Source organism: Tauraco erythrolophus, chromosome Z, assembly GCF_009769465.1.
Source record: "Tauraco erythrolophus isolate bTauEry1 chromosome Z, bTauEry1.pri, whole genome shotgun sequence".
NCBI classification, from domain to species: Eukaryota; Metazoa; Chordata; class Aves; order Musophagiformes; family Musophagidae; genus Tauraco; species Tauraco erythrolophus.
Genome location: NC_141496.1, coordinates 11,502,574 through 11,518,471, shown reverse-complemented (window position 1 = coordinate 11,518,471; position 15,898 = coordinate 11,502,574). Strand labels below are relative to the sequence as shown.

General features: G+C 53.9%; 1 protein-coding gene across 1 annotated transcript in view; it reads right to left on the bottom strand.

The window, feature by feature from the left end:
• The window catches only part of CNTFR (ciliary neurotrophic factor receptor), a 212,111-nt gene extending 197,210 nt beyond the window's left edge, over nt 1–14,901 (bottom strand). Inside the window, exon 1 of the mRNA XM_086629731.1 lies at nt 14,803–14,901. The gene's annotated coding sequence lies outside the window, so the exon portion shown is untranslated. The remainder of the gene's footprint in view (nt 1–14,802) is intronic.
• Between the last annotated feature and the right edge of the window lie 997 nt (nt 14,902–15,898).

The following is a 15,898-nucleotide window of genomic DNA, read 5'->3' as shown; positions in this document are numbered from 1 at the left end:
GCTTTTTCTGTCAAGCAAAGAAGAAAAAGGTGGGGGGAAAATAATGTAGGGGGGAGGAGGATAAAAAAAAAAAAAAAGAGAATCCAGCCCTGGAGTCATTTTGCTTTCAAAACAAGCTGTCAAGGCAGCCCCCTCTGCTTCCATCTCCTGCGGAGGAAGAGAGAAGGAACACCCGCCCGCCTGCCGCGGACGCGTGGCGTCAGTCATCCAACCACACCATCAGTCACTTGGCACATCGGGCCGAGCCGTGCCCTCGCTTTCCCTGGGGCATCCGTCAAAGCCCGTGACAAGGAAGGAGAGCAGCAGATTTCTGGCAAAGATGGGCTAAGCACGAGCTCCACCAGCTCCACTGCGGAGAATCCCCGCTTACAGGCCATCAGGCTGGGAAAAACAGAACCCAAGAGCAGCACGGGCTCAATGCACTAGCTCAAATGCCCACATCAGCAGCTCACTTTTTGCATGGCAGAGACATGCACAGCTGGCACAAGCATGCAAACACTGTCTCTACTGCCATATAGGTTACCGAGTTTGAAGTCTCTCTGTGCAGCCAGCAGTTCTCCTGGCTTGTGGCCGAGCTCAGGACAGCAAGCTGAGAGCTTCCCCCATCTTACAGCAGCCTTCCAGTACCTGAAGGGGGCCTACAAGAAAGCTGGAGAGGGACTTTTTACAAGGGCATGTAGTGATAGGACAAGGGGCAATGGCTTTAAACTGAAAGAGGGTGGATTTACATTAGATACAAGGAAGAAATTTTTTACAATGAGGGTGATGAAACTCTGGAACAGGTTGTCCAGAGAAGTTGTGGGTGCCTCATCCCTGGAAGTGCTCAAGGCCAGATTGGATGAGGCTTTGAGCAACCTGATCTAGTGGAAAGTGTCTCTGCCCATGGCAGGGGGGTTGGAACTAGATGATCTTTAAAGGTCCCTTCCAACCCAAACCATTCTATGATTCTGTGATATGTTGCACACCACTGCTCAGCTCAAGGCAAGGCTACCTGCTATTGCAACATACTGCCAAGGAACCAAAGCACCCAGCAAGGACACAGCAAGCTCTCCATCGCTTTGGGCACTACCAGCTCTGAACCTCTCCTGAGCACCTGCAAGCCATGCCCAGATCTCACCTGGCAAGTGCTGGTCCTGCATCTGTCCCAATTAGAATATTACACAGACCCCTCCCTGCTTTAGTTTTGCATGAGACTGAGGAAGATAAATAGCAAGCACGCCACTTCTAGGGCAGAAACGGGCAGGCATTTTAGCAGTGCAGAAGTGCCAAGCCCAGCTTTAATATCCGATTTGCTTCCTTAGCAGAGTTCCCTTCGCAGAGCCCATTGGTACCAATTAGGGCATCAGCTTCACTCCCACGTTAGCAGGGAGCAATGCACAGCCCGGTCTTCTGGGCTGGATCCATCCCACAATTAGCACAGATGAGAAGGGAAGAGCATCTCTGCCCCGGTTAGGTCTGCTTGGGCTGGTGGCACAGGCTCCCAGCTGGCTAGCAAGTGCCCTGCTCATTAGCATGGGGTCACTCAGCTGCAGCGGGGCACAAGCACCACTTGGCTATTGCAACACTGCTCACGTCCACTGCTGTGAAAGCGTTGAATTTCCTTTAAGAGCTCTGAAGCTCTCGGTTTGAATTTAAGAGAGAGAGAAAAAAAAAAATCTCACAAAGAATTGCAGGATCTCTGTAAACACGCCAGAGGAAAAAAGAAAGTGAATCTTTGAGCCTCTTGACCTTGACAATGTCCTCATAATTACAAGACTATTTATTTTCAGTTAAACTCCAACTATTGAACAGACAGTGTCAAGTTGTTTTTTTCTGAGCAGGTGATTATCCTGCCCAACTAATCTAATGAAAATTATCAGGAGGCTACTGACCTCCTGCTACACACACTAAATAATGCACAAAGCTTCATGATCAGACAGGCAAATCATAACCCTGCCTTATCTTATCACTTTCTATACAGCTCCAGGCTTGTTCCACTCATGTTTGGCTGTGTTAGCCAAACGCTATCTCAGTGGAAACCACAGCAAAAAGTTACCTCTGTAAGATTTATTTTTGTAGAAGCCAAGAGCTGCAGCAGCAGATGTATTTAGTCTTTAAGTGGCTGTCTGGCTCCTGAGCTTGTAGCATGAGGTGGTGGTCCCCTTGCACCAGGCTTTGGGAAAAGCAGGGTTGTCCTGCTGCTTTGATAAAGGGTACAAGGAAGGCAAGGTCTAAAAAATGAAAAAAAAAAAGTGCACAAAGGGGCTCGTTGTTCCAGATGGGAAAAGCCACCCCTTCCACTCCATCCTCTCAGAACCACCCCCCTGCAAACGAGGCTGCCCACCCACTCAGGAGGTGCCACAGCACTGCCAGCTGCACCAAAACCAGGGCAAAGCAAGGGGACCCAACACCAAGGATGCTCCATCCCCAGCTCAGGGCACACGGTGGGGGTCTGCAGTAATCTTGTCCCGCTTACTGCAATTCCGCTTTCCTTCAGGATTGGTGAGCAGCAAGAGCAGCAGCTGGAAGAGATAAAAGCTACAGCTAGCTGTTCAGGAGGCAAGACCTAAGCAAGGAGCCACAACAACAGTTATCGCACACTCCTCACACAGCCTCAGCTTGAGCAGCACACATAGCTAGAGGAACAGACTGCACAGGGGTGGCTTCCAACCTAAAATAAGTTTCCACTTGGGAATCTACAGAGAACCATGGAAAAACACTGCTAAAGGACAAGATGGTTAGTTTTTATGTCCCCCTCCAACATGTAACCCCAGCTACAACACCACAGAGGTGACACCCCTCTTATCCAGCCTGACCTCACATCCTCACCCTTACGCTCTCATTGCCCCTTGGTCATTCAGATCCCCCCATCCAGAATCTCCCAGCTTACTTCCAGTCACCACTACAGCCCTGGCAAGCTCCTGCTCCTGCTCCTGCTGCTGCCCTGTAGTCCTCTTTCCTGTAAGGCTCTTCCCATCCCCAAAACACCTGATTTACCCTCCCACTCCGGCTATCAGGGGACTTTTGTCCCTTTTCTCCAGCTGGGGAGGTGCTAAGCAAGACACAAGTAGGCAGGATTTCTCATCTTTTAAACGGCCAAGTCCTCCCATCTTGCAAACTTTTAGACCAAGAAGGGCAAATGATCCCCTCCAAAGTGAACAGAAACAAAGACCAAGGTGGGTTTAGGCATAACAGAAGAGAGAGCAAGAGAAATCCTAGAAAGACAGGCAGGAAATAGCACAAGATTCAGCTTTGGGAAAATACCAGCTAACACATGCAAGGAAAATGATCCATAGCAGAGATAGATATTCAAAGGGAAGCAGAAATCTGGGAAAAATTAATGTCCACAGCAGCAATTGCAGGGGAACAGCAAGCAGGCAGGGCTTTGAAACTGAGCACTGCTGAGGCAGAGGCTCTACCTCAAGCAGATTCCACCTCTGCAGAAGGGAGGAGATGATGCTCTGTGGACATGGCTGTATCCAAGGGTGTCTTCAGAGACTTGATCCTGAGCCCCAGGGAGCCCGGTCACACCATCTGGGCACAGTACAGCTAAAAGGGTTAACTGGCCAGAGCTCAGCAAAAGGAGAGGTCCTTTCGTTTTTCTCCTCTCCTTTCAATTTTCAAAAGCTGTCGGCTGCTGAGGCACCCAAGCTACTTCTGGAAGAAGTTAGAATGATAATTAGATTTCTCCATCTCCTAGCCTGGGTGATAGGAGCAACCTCGGGTATCTGGTGGTTGAAGCCAAGACTGTAATTGCTTATGTCACAGCCTTGCTCCATCCACACAGGCCGACTCTGCCCTTATAAGCCAAAATGCAGGTCAGGTCGTGTCTCTACTGTCAAGCAGCTGCTTGGTGTCCTCCACGGGCACAGCGGTGAGTGCCAAGGCTGCAAGAGGGCCATCGGCCACGTTAAACTGGCATCACCCCACTGAGTTATGCTGTATTCTCTGAACTGCCATCTCTCCTGGAAAATGCTGCTCAGGCAGCTCCCGACAGACGCTGCGCATGGTCTGGTGAGCCTAAAGTGGGAGGTGAGAGCCTGGCAAAACCCAGTAAAATACATCTGTCTCAGCATTGACTTTATCATCAGGCCAGATCAGGGAGGAGGCTTGCACGAGAGGAAGGGGTAGATTTAAAACTATATGGCAGAAAACTGTCAAAAATGCTCTGAGGCCAAAGCCAGAGATGGCCGCTGGTGCTGGGACCAAGGGATGGCTCTGGCACCCGCAGCCACCAGCGGCTCCAGAGCACAGGTGATGCTATCCCTTTCTTGTGCCGGGAAACAGGCGTCGAGCCCAGTGACCTCTCCTCCCAGCCGACACAGCGCCAGATGGCTGTGACTGCCTGGGAGGGACTACGACACACCAGAGCTTGCAAATGCATGTGCTGGGGAGGTTTCTTCTCTCCCCAAGCTGACTTCCAGGCAGAGACACGTGTCTGTGCTTGTCCCCAGGGCAGACAGCAGCAATGGAGGCATCCTCTGGTGCTGCTCCCTGCCAGCAGAGCATGGCGAAGCATTGGTGTGACAGCCTCCGGGGACAGGAGAGCAATTTACTCACCACGCATGGACAAGTGCTCGTCTTTCTTGCTGAAATCCAGCAGGCGAGCCACTGATTGGTGTCACTCGTTCTGGTGTCTCAAGGCAGACACCCAGCCTGCTGGGACTCTGCTGAGAACCCATCAGCTCATTGCACGCACGTTCAACACTGAGACCCAGGTCAGACACAGGCTTGAGGAGGAGGAAGGGATCACATGCAAGTCCCTACCATTGCCCTCTCCGTCCCAGCACTTCTCTTCCAGTGCGAGCCCTGGCTCTGTCTACTGCTTTTGAACACCCACCACCAACTGATTCCAGCATGGCCTGAGCAACAGGGAAGAAGGAACCTAAAATCTGTTTCTCTTCATGCGTCCACCAGCTGAGCTGTTGCTCCAGCCCCCACTCGTTACTTCTGGTGACAGCGGAGGCAGGAGGAACCCAGCTGGACTCCTCCAAGGCAGGGATGGAGCTGGGTGAGCTGCTGCAGGGCCAGCACTTAAGAGAAAAGCATCTTCAGCTTGACAACTCAGCAAATTTGATCTGGAACTGGCAAGAGAGAATAAATGTAGAGCCTTTAAATGTCATCTCAGGGGTTCGGCTGCCAGAAGAACTAGAGACAGACAGACAGATAAGAACACGGCACTCTGCAGAGCGGGATGCCCTGCTTTGATCTACGCAGGGTATTTACTAATGTGTCCCGCAGCTGGCATGAGTTGTCAGCAACTCAACAAATATGGTTTTCTGCCATCAGCTCTGCCTCTGGTACCTCAAGAAAATCCCAAAGCCACTCCAGGTTTCAGTTTCTCCTCTTTGCAGGCAATAATGCTTCCCTGGAACCTCAGGAAGGGGTTAAAGGTTGACCCTGGTAACCTCAAGGTCATTATCATTCACCTTTGAGGAACCTTCCAAGCCTGAACGCAGATGTGCAATAAGCCAAACCTCTTGTTTGGGTCCTAGATCCAAACACAGATCAGACCATCCCAATTCCTTGTTGTAAGAAGGAAAGTTGGAATCATCAACCCAATTCCTTTGCCATTGACACCTCTGACCTGAGAAAGTCACATCACGTGCACCTCCCTCCCTTTGCCAGCTCTGGGGAGATGGCAAGCCCATCAGTGCACAACTGGCTCTTCCCTGTACGTAAGGCAGCCCTACCTGGAAAAAACAGCCTTGCTGGCCTGACTGCAGGTAAAGACGTGCCAAAAATAGGAAGCACAAATACCGCATGCTCTTGAAGTCAAAGACTCACCATGGCTGTTGGAGAAGTTACTCTTCATCCTTGCTTTGCAGAGGAGCCAGCTAGGGTGAACCTGAAGTCGCTGATCCAAAGAAAAGAGGGCTGGGGAGCAGCAGATGCATCTACACAGCAAAAAGCACTGCACAGAGTGGGGATGCAGAACATTGATGATCCCCCTCCCAGTCCTCATCCCATCTAAACAAGTCCCAAGAACTCGGTGAGCCCAGCAAGCAGGGTATGCAGATGGGAAATGGTTGATGGCACCTTGCTGGGCTTCTAAAGGATGGATACCATCGCTGGGAGTCCCCAGGTGCATGCTTGGGATGTCCTGCAACACTCGGGTTTCACTGAGCTCAAACTGCACCTTCTCCTGGCAAAATAAAGCCAAAAAGGGGAAGCCTCCAAAATGCTCTGGTAGTTGGGATAGTATAGAAATGCTCCATCAAAAGGGCAAGGGGTTTCTGCCAGGTAGCACAGCACATCTGTGGCATGGCCAAAAATACCACTTAGCCAGTATGCTTCCTCCTGCACAGATTCCAGTGTTAGCTGGTGCTCTGTGCCCTGTCACAGCCCTTACTTTCAAGCACAAAATAAAAACTAGACTCGCCAACATACCCAATGGGCCTGTCAAACTAATCACATTAGGAGGACTGGAAACACACCAGCAGCAAGCGCTGGCCCTTGCTCCAGAGCCCTTGCAGAAATCACGCATCCAGGAGACGGAAAAGCCTCTGTCGTTCCCGGAACCAGGTCAATAAAAGCACAGACAACTCTATCCAGAGAGAGACTTTTTTTTTATGAATCACAAGAAAAGAGCAGCTTCAGCTCCCCCAGCTGCAAATAGGTGGGCAGGCACAAAGAGCCAGCACGGAAACGTGTCTGTGCAACATGTGTGGGGAATCGGCCGCCCTGCACATGTCCGGGGTACGGGGCGAGAGGAAACCGCTCCAAACCGCGGCACGGGAGAGCTGTGAAAAGCACTGGCCCTCTTTCGGTGCGACTTCCCCGCCCGACCCCCCCCGCCAGATTCCCAAATCAAACAGCCTCCCACCCATACTCGCGTTTAGCGTGCCGGGGAAAGAGAACCGGCTAGGCAAGGATCTCAAAGCTGAGCAATCCCAGGTGGCTTTGAAGGGCCTCGTTTTCAGGGAGGGAGAATAACCCACCCTTTGGGGAGCAAAAACACCCGAAATGCACTTCGTTCAGGTGCCCCCAGAACAAAACTGTCCCCTCCTCAAACCCGTAGTTATTTGTGGGTGCATCTTTGCCGTAACGCTGTTATTTCTAGAGCTCTTTGCCAAGTGAGAAGCCCAGCCAACTGGACGGAGGTGGTTTTGATCGAATCTCAGAGCAGCAGCAGCAGCACTTTGTTTTCTTCCTTTTAATGTATTTATTTTTCAAGCCCTTAGTTGAGATGCTCAGAGGAGGGTAAAGCACACATTGGCAAAGCCTGGCACTGGCTGCCTGTCCTCTGCATCTGAGAGCTGTGCTCTAACCACAGGAGAGTGTATGTCCTCGTTGTCACCAGCATTTTTTAGGCCATGGACAAAAGGACCACGATGCAGGGAGTGTACCTATATTCCAAGCAGACACAAGCTTGTTTTATTATATGTAATATTGTTTAATTTCACAAGCGAACGCTCGTGCCTGGCCCCGAGGAACTTGCCTTCTCGAAGCACGCTGGTGGCAGCAGCAGCAGCAGCAGCAGATCCCCCCTTCCGCGTTGCTCAGCTTGCAAAGCTCTATCGAAGGGAACTTCACACCTCTTGCAGACGATCCCATGCAGTGTGCAATAGCTGCTGTGCCGGCACGGGATTTGGGTGGGATCAGCCTGGCTCATCCATAGCTGTGCTGCTGGCCATTTGCAAAGCATGTAGCAGTAAGACATCTTGGCGGTCACCCTGAAATAAACTATTTCTGGAGCAAAGAAGATGCAGCAGACAAAAAGCAGCTACCGTCTCTACCTCCCCATCCATCATCTGTAACATGGCACCCCAAAATGCAAAGTGGTCATGTCCTCCTCCCCAGCACTGCGAAGCCATGGCAGTAGCACAGAGTAGGGACAGCCAGGTGGGTCAGTCCTGCAGATCCAGGGGAGGGTCCTGCAAGTTACTATGTCCAGTCTCCAAGTCATTCTCACCCATGCTCCAGAGACTGGGAAAGCCATGAGAGACCACTAGAAGTAGGAAAACAAAGGACATTCGCTGGCTTAACACTCACATAATTAAAAGCATGCTCATCCCTTGGTAATCGCTAGCACAGGGATGTGCCTGGTTATGTGTTTGCTTTAGGGGGTCTGTGATCCTACCTACAAACGCAAAGCTGGCCAGTGAGGCTGCTCACAGCACTGACAGAACACGCAGCTGTCCCTGCCTTGCCCCTGGGATCTCCTTCTCTTCCCATCAAAACAGGAATAATGGTAGCTTCTTCCTCCCAAGGAGACGTGAGCCATCCACTGCTTCTCCCAAAGGTAAGCGTCACTCTCAGGGGGCACTTGGATGCCGAGAGGACACGTTCAAACCCTCCTGGCAATTCAGAGGGCTCTGACAGCAGTGGGCACCTCAGCCCTGATGGAGGTGAGGATGCCGCCTTCGCTCACTGATGTTGGGAATGGCAACTGGCCCTGCTCTCCATGCTCATCCACCAGCCAACTCCCTAGCTCCACCTGCCTCCTACTGTGGCTCTTCACATCACTAGTGGGCATGGGCAATTCATATTGTCTTCTTCTCATGGGGCAGAGTGAACTGACTCAGTAAATCCCAATTGATTCGATAGATAAAAAGCAGGGAGTGAGAGCATCCCCAGAGCAGCCCCTAGCTCCTCCTCTCAGAGACGGACCAGCAACCACGTTTGGACCAGCGGGGGTCCAGGCTGCGAGTCGTTTCCAGCATTAGGGCAACCATCTCTCTCACCCAGCGTCTCTTGTGCCACTTCCCCTACCAGTTTCCCCCTCACAGGGTGTATTGTACTTAAAATTAACCAGGTCTGGGCAAGCCAGATTTCAGTTGATCCCACATCCCCCCTGTAAGGCAATGCCAAGAGAGGGGCCACTATCCCTCCACCAGCTGCTGCAAATGCAGCCGTGACTACAGTACAGCATCGTCTATTGCAAACCCTCAAAGCCTTCCTCCTCCAGTCTCCCTGGAGTGGGGAGCAGCAGAAAGCCATCTCCCCTGGATAAATAGAGAAGAGATTTCCCACATAATAGGCACTGGTATTAAATCTTCCATCTGCTCCAGCTTTCCTTTCGTTCCGTGACTTTATGGCCACCACTTGATGCTGGCAGCAGCCCCAGAGGGCATCACAAGTCACCTGGAGGAAAACAGCTTCTTCCAGCACCAGTATCCAGGCTGCCTCCCAGATGGAGGGTGGCAGCCCTAGCCGCACACCACCACGCTGCCCAGACAGCTCAGAGCCATGCTGACGGATCATCCGTGCCTCAAGAGGGCTTCGATGACATCTTTAGGGTGTCACGGCTAATTAGAGCCCTGACTACACCCTCTAATTAGGTAACACCTTCAGACAAATCACCCTCTCCTCTTCAAACCATGTCACGCCTTCGGATACAATCCCTAATTGACTTAAAAGTAGGCTTGGCACTTCTTCCCGGACCTCCTTCCACTCCACAAGGCGTTTCAAAATTATAAACCCCTGGTCCTCAGCCCTGGCTCAGAAACCAGCTGGGGAAGTGCCCTTGCCTCTGCAGAAGCACACACTCGCATGGCCGGACACAAAACCTCCATCAAAGGCACAAAGCAAACGCACTGACGCAGCAGCATCGTCCTCCTCTGATCTCTCCTTCCCAGCCATCCTAGTGCTACTTTCAACAACAGTCAGCAAAGCCTTTTCTAGGAGAACGGGAGTATTTGCGATGTGTCAGTGTCCTACTAAAAATATTGCCTGGGGGCTTGCGAGGGAAGCGGTGCTCCAGCAGACGAGCCTGGTATCTGGCGACAGAAGGCATTAAAAAACCTAACCATTTAGAAATTAATACGCCAGAATGTTATCAAGCATCAACATTTCAATCCAGAAGCTTGATTTCTGTTTTCAGTCAGTAATGAATAAACTGAAACGATCTGAATGTTTTCAGTTTCCCACTAGTGCAAAATTTTAAGTAGATAGGCAAAAAAAATCCCACCATCGTAACTGCAAACGTGCTGAACAAAAACTATCAAAATTCATAGAAGATAAATATTGAGTGCTTCCAAGCCTGCTATGAGAACAATGTCTCTTTATTTTCTCTTTGCGAGGTTTGTTATAACAAGAGAGAGAGAGACTCCAGTACACAGTGTTTCAATATATGTACATGCATTCACAGCTGGAATAATAGATTTTAAGGACAAAAGACAATATTACAGCTGAACGTATGCAGAAATGCATAAACATATCTTCAAAAACACATTCTTTGCACCCTACCCAGATATATACATGGACACACATGTATAGTATATATATACACACACCTCCCCACCGCATTTCAGATTGATCAGAACCATTCATTAAATCAGACTGTCTAAAGTTTCTGCTGCTTTGGGAAAACAGGACTCTGAGGAGACACCACGGCGTGAACTTAACATCCAGCAGAAAATGAAACCATAACACGCTTCATCCTGAAAGCCAAGCCCGAATCTAACTCAATCCTTGCTCTGGACAATGCCTCCAGAGAGGCATTAATACCATGCTAGGTGTTTTCCTGGGTTTCTCAAATTCCCTGGACACTCCCTGGCACTCCGGCTGCGTCCATCTCCTTGTTTCAGAGATGTTTCCAGCCGAACGCTCCCATCCTTACTCCTGCTGCTCCCACAGCCGGCGACACACGGATCCAGCGGAGCAGCATCCAGAGAGCCACGTCCTGCCCTCGCCGCAGGATGGGTGACCCGGGTCAGCCCTTGGGGTTTAACACTCGGATTCCTACAAGATGTGCACGGGGGGATGATGTACCGGCTTGGAGGGTCAAGGGCGGCTTTGTATCCCGTTTCCCCATCCCCGACAAAGGGATTCCAGCAGATCTCGTGCCCCCTAGTGTCATCTTGGCGAACGGACCGGCACCGGGTACCGGGTACCACCCGGCCCAGGCAGTGCCCCTACTCATCCCACAGCAAATGCAGCGCCGTGCCCCGCTGGTACGGGCAGCACAATTAAATGCCGCTTCCGACAGTTCAGGTGAAGGGAGGTGCGAGCTCACTGTCCCTCCTGAGCACCCCTGGGGCAGCGACAGCCCCCCAAGCGTCTCCGTGCCCAGCACGGTGCCACCTCCGTTAACACTCCCACAGAGACTCAGTAAGATCAGCCCCACCAGCAGATGACCCGAGTGGTGTCCCTGGCCAGGGGCCAAGAGGAGGAGGCAGAGAGCATCTGCGGTGGACACTGTCCAGAATACAACTCCTCCTAAAAATAGATGGTCCCCTGGAAGGGCATGGGCCTTCCAGCTAATGGGAACATTCGTTACCAGGAGCTGAAGGTTTGAGATGACAAAACATCAAAGCACATGAACGCAGGACACCACTGCCTTTGCGCAAAATCCCCGTTTCTTGCCTGTGAGAGCACCTGTAGCATCAAGCTCCGGTCATCAGCATGAGAAGCAACGCACAAAACCAGCCCAAAACCCAACACTCCTGCCTACCAGCCTGCTCTGACCAAGCAACAAGGCTCACCATCTCCCAGGAAAACGCCCATGCTGGCTGCAATACCAGTGGGTGCAACAGGAACTGAACCCCGCACATGAGCACCTAAACAAGGGGTATGCGCTGGACAGAAGCACAGCCAATGTGCATGGAGCCTGTGCACGTGCCTCAGTTTCCCCATCTGTCCAGCAGCCCTGATGGAACTCGCCCTCTCTTATTTTCCTCATCCTTCCTCGTTCAACTATTAGCTCTTAAGGGGACACGCAGCCCACGGACGGCACCTAGAGCACCAGCCCCTTCCAGCGTGTGCTAGCAGCATGCAAGCAAACCTCAGCAACCCATTGCCAAAATTTGGAGGAATTCTCCCCAGGGCACTGACCTGGGTATGCTGCTTTCTTCTGCAACACTGAGCAGGGACTATAGCTTAGAATAATGGGGAAGTAACTCAGCTCAGTGCTGACAAAGCATCACAAGCCCCAGTGGGGTGGGAGGGGAGGAGGTGTCCTTCCCTCATGCTGCCATGCCTGGTATACATCATGTTTAGGGCCAGGCATACGTCACCTACACAAAATGGACAAATTGGAGGGATTTCAGAAAAACAAGCGACAAAAATGATCAGGAGGCAGACGGGATTGATTTACAAGGGGAAATTAAAAGAGCTGCGATCAGTCTAGCTGTGCTGAGCAAGTACTGACAGAAGCAGTCGGATGCTAATCTGCAAATGGGATGAAAACGATATGGGAAGAAATAATTCAGCATCTTCAACAGAAATAAGAACTAAGTAGGTTGGTAGAAAAACCAAACACAACAACCCATAATAAAACTCCTTTTGTAGTTGTGCATGACTTTGTCTCTATCAAGACACACAAAGTCCCCAAAACTCTTTCTGCCTAGGACAAGGACCCTAGGAAGCAACCGTGCCTCGGTGCCTAAGAAGGTGTGCACACACACACGCACATGCACAGACACACAGAGCCCTCTCCCACCCCTGACTCACACTCAGGAAAGCAGCAGGGCCTCCACGTGAACCCGAGAGGACGGAGGCTCCACGCTTGCAGGAAAGCAGTGGAGAGTGAAGGCTAAAGATGCCGGGAGCAGTGAGAAGGTCCCCGCAAAAGGATGGCTTTGCTCTCCCAGGTCTTCACGGGGGAAAGGTGCTGAGACGGCTTCCTGTAAAGTCGCAGGAGTGAGCTCAGCTGCGAGCACTCAGATATTTACACACAAACAGCACATTACTCAGCAACTCCCATTTGTCAGGCGTAATGGCAGCGGCAGCAATAATAAACGACAGAGCTGAGACACAGTCTCCCCAGATGCACACCCAGCCCCAGCCTGCGCTGGAGCAGGACACATTCCTCCAGCTTGCTGGGGAATTGATTCAGAGTGCCCGGGAGCTGGGGCTCTCACCCACAAAACTCGGGCTGCCGGCTTCGTAGAGTCAGCCAGGGCTCCAAAAGCTGAGTCTTGGCTACATAGTTATTCGTACATGTATCACAAGCTTTGCAGCTCTGAGAGGTACCAAGGCTTCTTCCTTCCCAAGTCCAGGAGGTGCTGAGCACCTTCCATGGGGATGGGGATGCAGCGCCTTGACAGGATCGGGTGCTCTTGGGGTAAATCAGCCCAAAGATAACACATGGTTGTCAGACCGTGGCTTGGCCTGCTCTGATAACAGGCTCTGATGAAGTTATCCTAAAGGGCCGTTGGAAAGAAGTCTGCCAGGCACGGGGCCCTCATTTCCAAAGCACAGCCTGTGTCGGAAAAGTCCGCCCTCCCTAGCGAGCCCCAGCGAGTTCCAGTCCCAGGACCTGGTCCCAGGGAGATGCCCGGTCAGACACGAGCATCCCTTGCACGTCTCCAGCCATCACGGCAGAGCTGTGACTCCTCATTGAAGGGCAGGGCGGGGAGCAGGGAGCAAGAACGGCTGCTCCCATGTATTTGCACGTTTCGCAGGAAGCAGGCAGTGTCCCTGCCTCGCTGCCTGCACACACACAGCCGGCAGGACCGGCAGCAGCGTGTGCAGGTCCTGTCCCTCGCAGAGGTCAGCAACGGGCGCGCGCTGAAAGCGGGCACAGTCAGAGTTAAATTAGCAAAATGCTAGCAGAAGTCCCGAAGCTCCTGAGCAAAAAAGCAATCTGAGGAAAGGACCTCCTCGACTATCCCACAACTGAAAACACAAAGAGACGTGAAAAAGAAATCAAATAGTTTGGCAGGCAATCCCCTTTCTGCAACCTGTGCTCTGTACAGACCCTACGCATGTGCCTATGAGCATGGGGTGGGGAAGAAAGGGGCTTTCTAGGAGAGTAAAGGAGAAGTGCTGATCTTTTGTGCTCAAAAAGTTTAGTGGTTTAAGAAACAGCTGCCAGAGGAGCCAGGGCAGCTGAAACATTCAGACCTGGTTGGAGTCCTCAACGAAAGCAGCACAAATTAGCTCACGCGCTGGTTGGCGTCCCAATCTGGTTTTAAGATTGCAGTGAGGGAAGTCACCAAGATCTGGAAATGTCAGGGAGTTTGTGCAGCAAAGGGATCGGTGTGTATTATGCAATTCTGGAAAGCAGCCCTCGTACTCACGCTCGGGATGAACTGCCTAGCCCAGGGAGAGCAGTTCCACAGAAGCGCCATGCAGACGCTTTTCTTGTAAAATCACGCCCTCCCCTCAAAAAAACCCAAACCCCAATATTAAAAAAAAAAAATCAACACTGCCACAGCAGAGGAAAGGGCAGGTTGCGCCTTCGGAGAAACGAAGAAAAAGTCTGCTCTCCCGCCCACGAAATCCACGGGCTCCGGTTTACAAAGAGCCACCCCGCAACCTCGGCTCCAGCCCTGCTCTCGCAATGCAGCAGGCAGGAGGGCTCATCCCTCCCCAGCCTTCAACCTGACGCCGTTCGCCGCGGCCGCGGTGCCCTCCCCGCTGGGGAGGGGGGTCCCGCCGTGCCTCTCCGCCGCGGACCCGCTGCCCTGCGGGGTGCGGGGCCGCCCCAACCCTGTGCCCCCCATCTCTCCCCCGCCGGGAACGCCCGGCCGGGGCGCGGGGCGGACACGCGCGCACGGCGGAGCAGGAAAGTAAGTTGCCCAAATTGTTTCCCTCACGGGCTTCGCCCCTGCCCCAGCGGCGCGGGGGGCGGGCGGGCGGCCCACGGCGGGGCGCGGACACGCGTGGGCGCGCTGGGGAAAGGTGCGCGGCGGCGGGGCGGGAGGGAACACTAGCCGGGGGGGGAGGCGGGGGGGGGAGCAAGCGTTCCCGCCCCCCCCCCCCCTTTTCCTTTTCGCCTCACAGAAAGGCAGCGGCGCTCCGGCGGCGGGCACAGGGGCTCGCCTCCGCTGACCCCCCACGCCCACCCGCCGCTTCCTCCTCCTCCTCCGTCCCGCGGGTTGGGGGGGGGGGTCACCCCGCACCACCCTCCGGCTCCGGTCGCCCGGTACTCACGGCGCCCTCCTCGCCGCCGCTCCCGGCTCTACCCCATGCAACCACCGGCTGCTTCTGCACCGGCTCGGGGGCTATAAGCTCTTTTAAACTCCAGCACATAACCCATGTGACCGCAGAAGCCACTGGTAAGGAGCGCCGGGGAGCCAGCGATGAGCTCAGCCCGCACCCCCCGGCACAGCGCCGCGGACGCGCTCCCGGCCCCGCCGCGCCGCGCGCGCCCGCCCCGCGCCCGCACACACACACACACACACACACACACACACATACACGCACACGCACACGCGTGCACACGCACACGCGCGCACACGTACCCACACCCACGCGCCAGCCCTTGCACGCGCGCCCCGGCACACGCCCCTGCGGGCGCGCAGCCTCCCCCTCGCCACCTCCCCGCGGGTGCGGAGCCGGAGCGGGGCACCCCCCACCCCTCACACCCCCCTCTCCCACAACCATCCCCCCACCACCACCCCCCCACGGTGCAAATGCACACGGCGGAGCACACTCGTGGAAGCACCGTGGCGCACGGAGCCGCGCACGCACCCGCGCCCGGACGGCGCGGTCTCTGCGTGCGTGGGCAGGGGGCACGCCGCGAGACGCCCCCCACGCCCCCCCCCGGGGTGCAGACCAGAGCGAAGGCTGCGCGCTCGCAGCCCCCCGCGTGCACACGCCGCGCTCACGCGTGCCCAACACGCGTGGAGCCACGGGCGCACTGTCTTGCACAACGCGCCCTTCCGCGTACGCGCCCCCCCATCACGAGATGCAGACCCAACTGAAGGCACTGCACTGTCTGCACGCACACCTCCGTGCGTGTCCTCGCACACACCCCCTTGCACAAGCACCCTCTCGGAGCGCACAACGGAAGCGCCGCACGCAGATGCGGACTGAAATGAAAGCACCGCACTCACACACACGTGCCCCACACGACTGAACGCGCAACGCACGCAAGACTCTGCTCCCACACTCTCTTGCACAACTGATGCACAAGCGAGGCAGCTGGCCCGCACGTGCATCCACCTCTCCCGCTCAAAGGCAAGCTGCTGGTGTACGCTGAACATGCCCACCCTGCCCATCCGCCACACTCCCGCTGCTGTGGGGT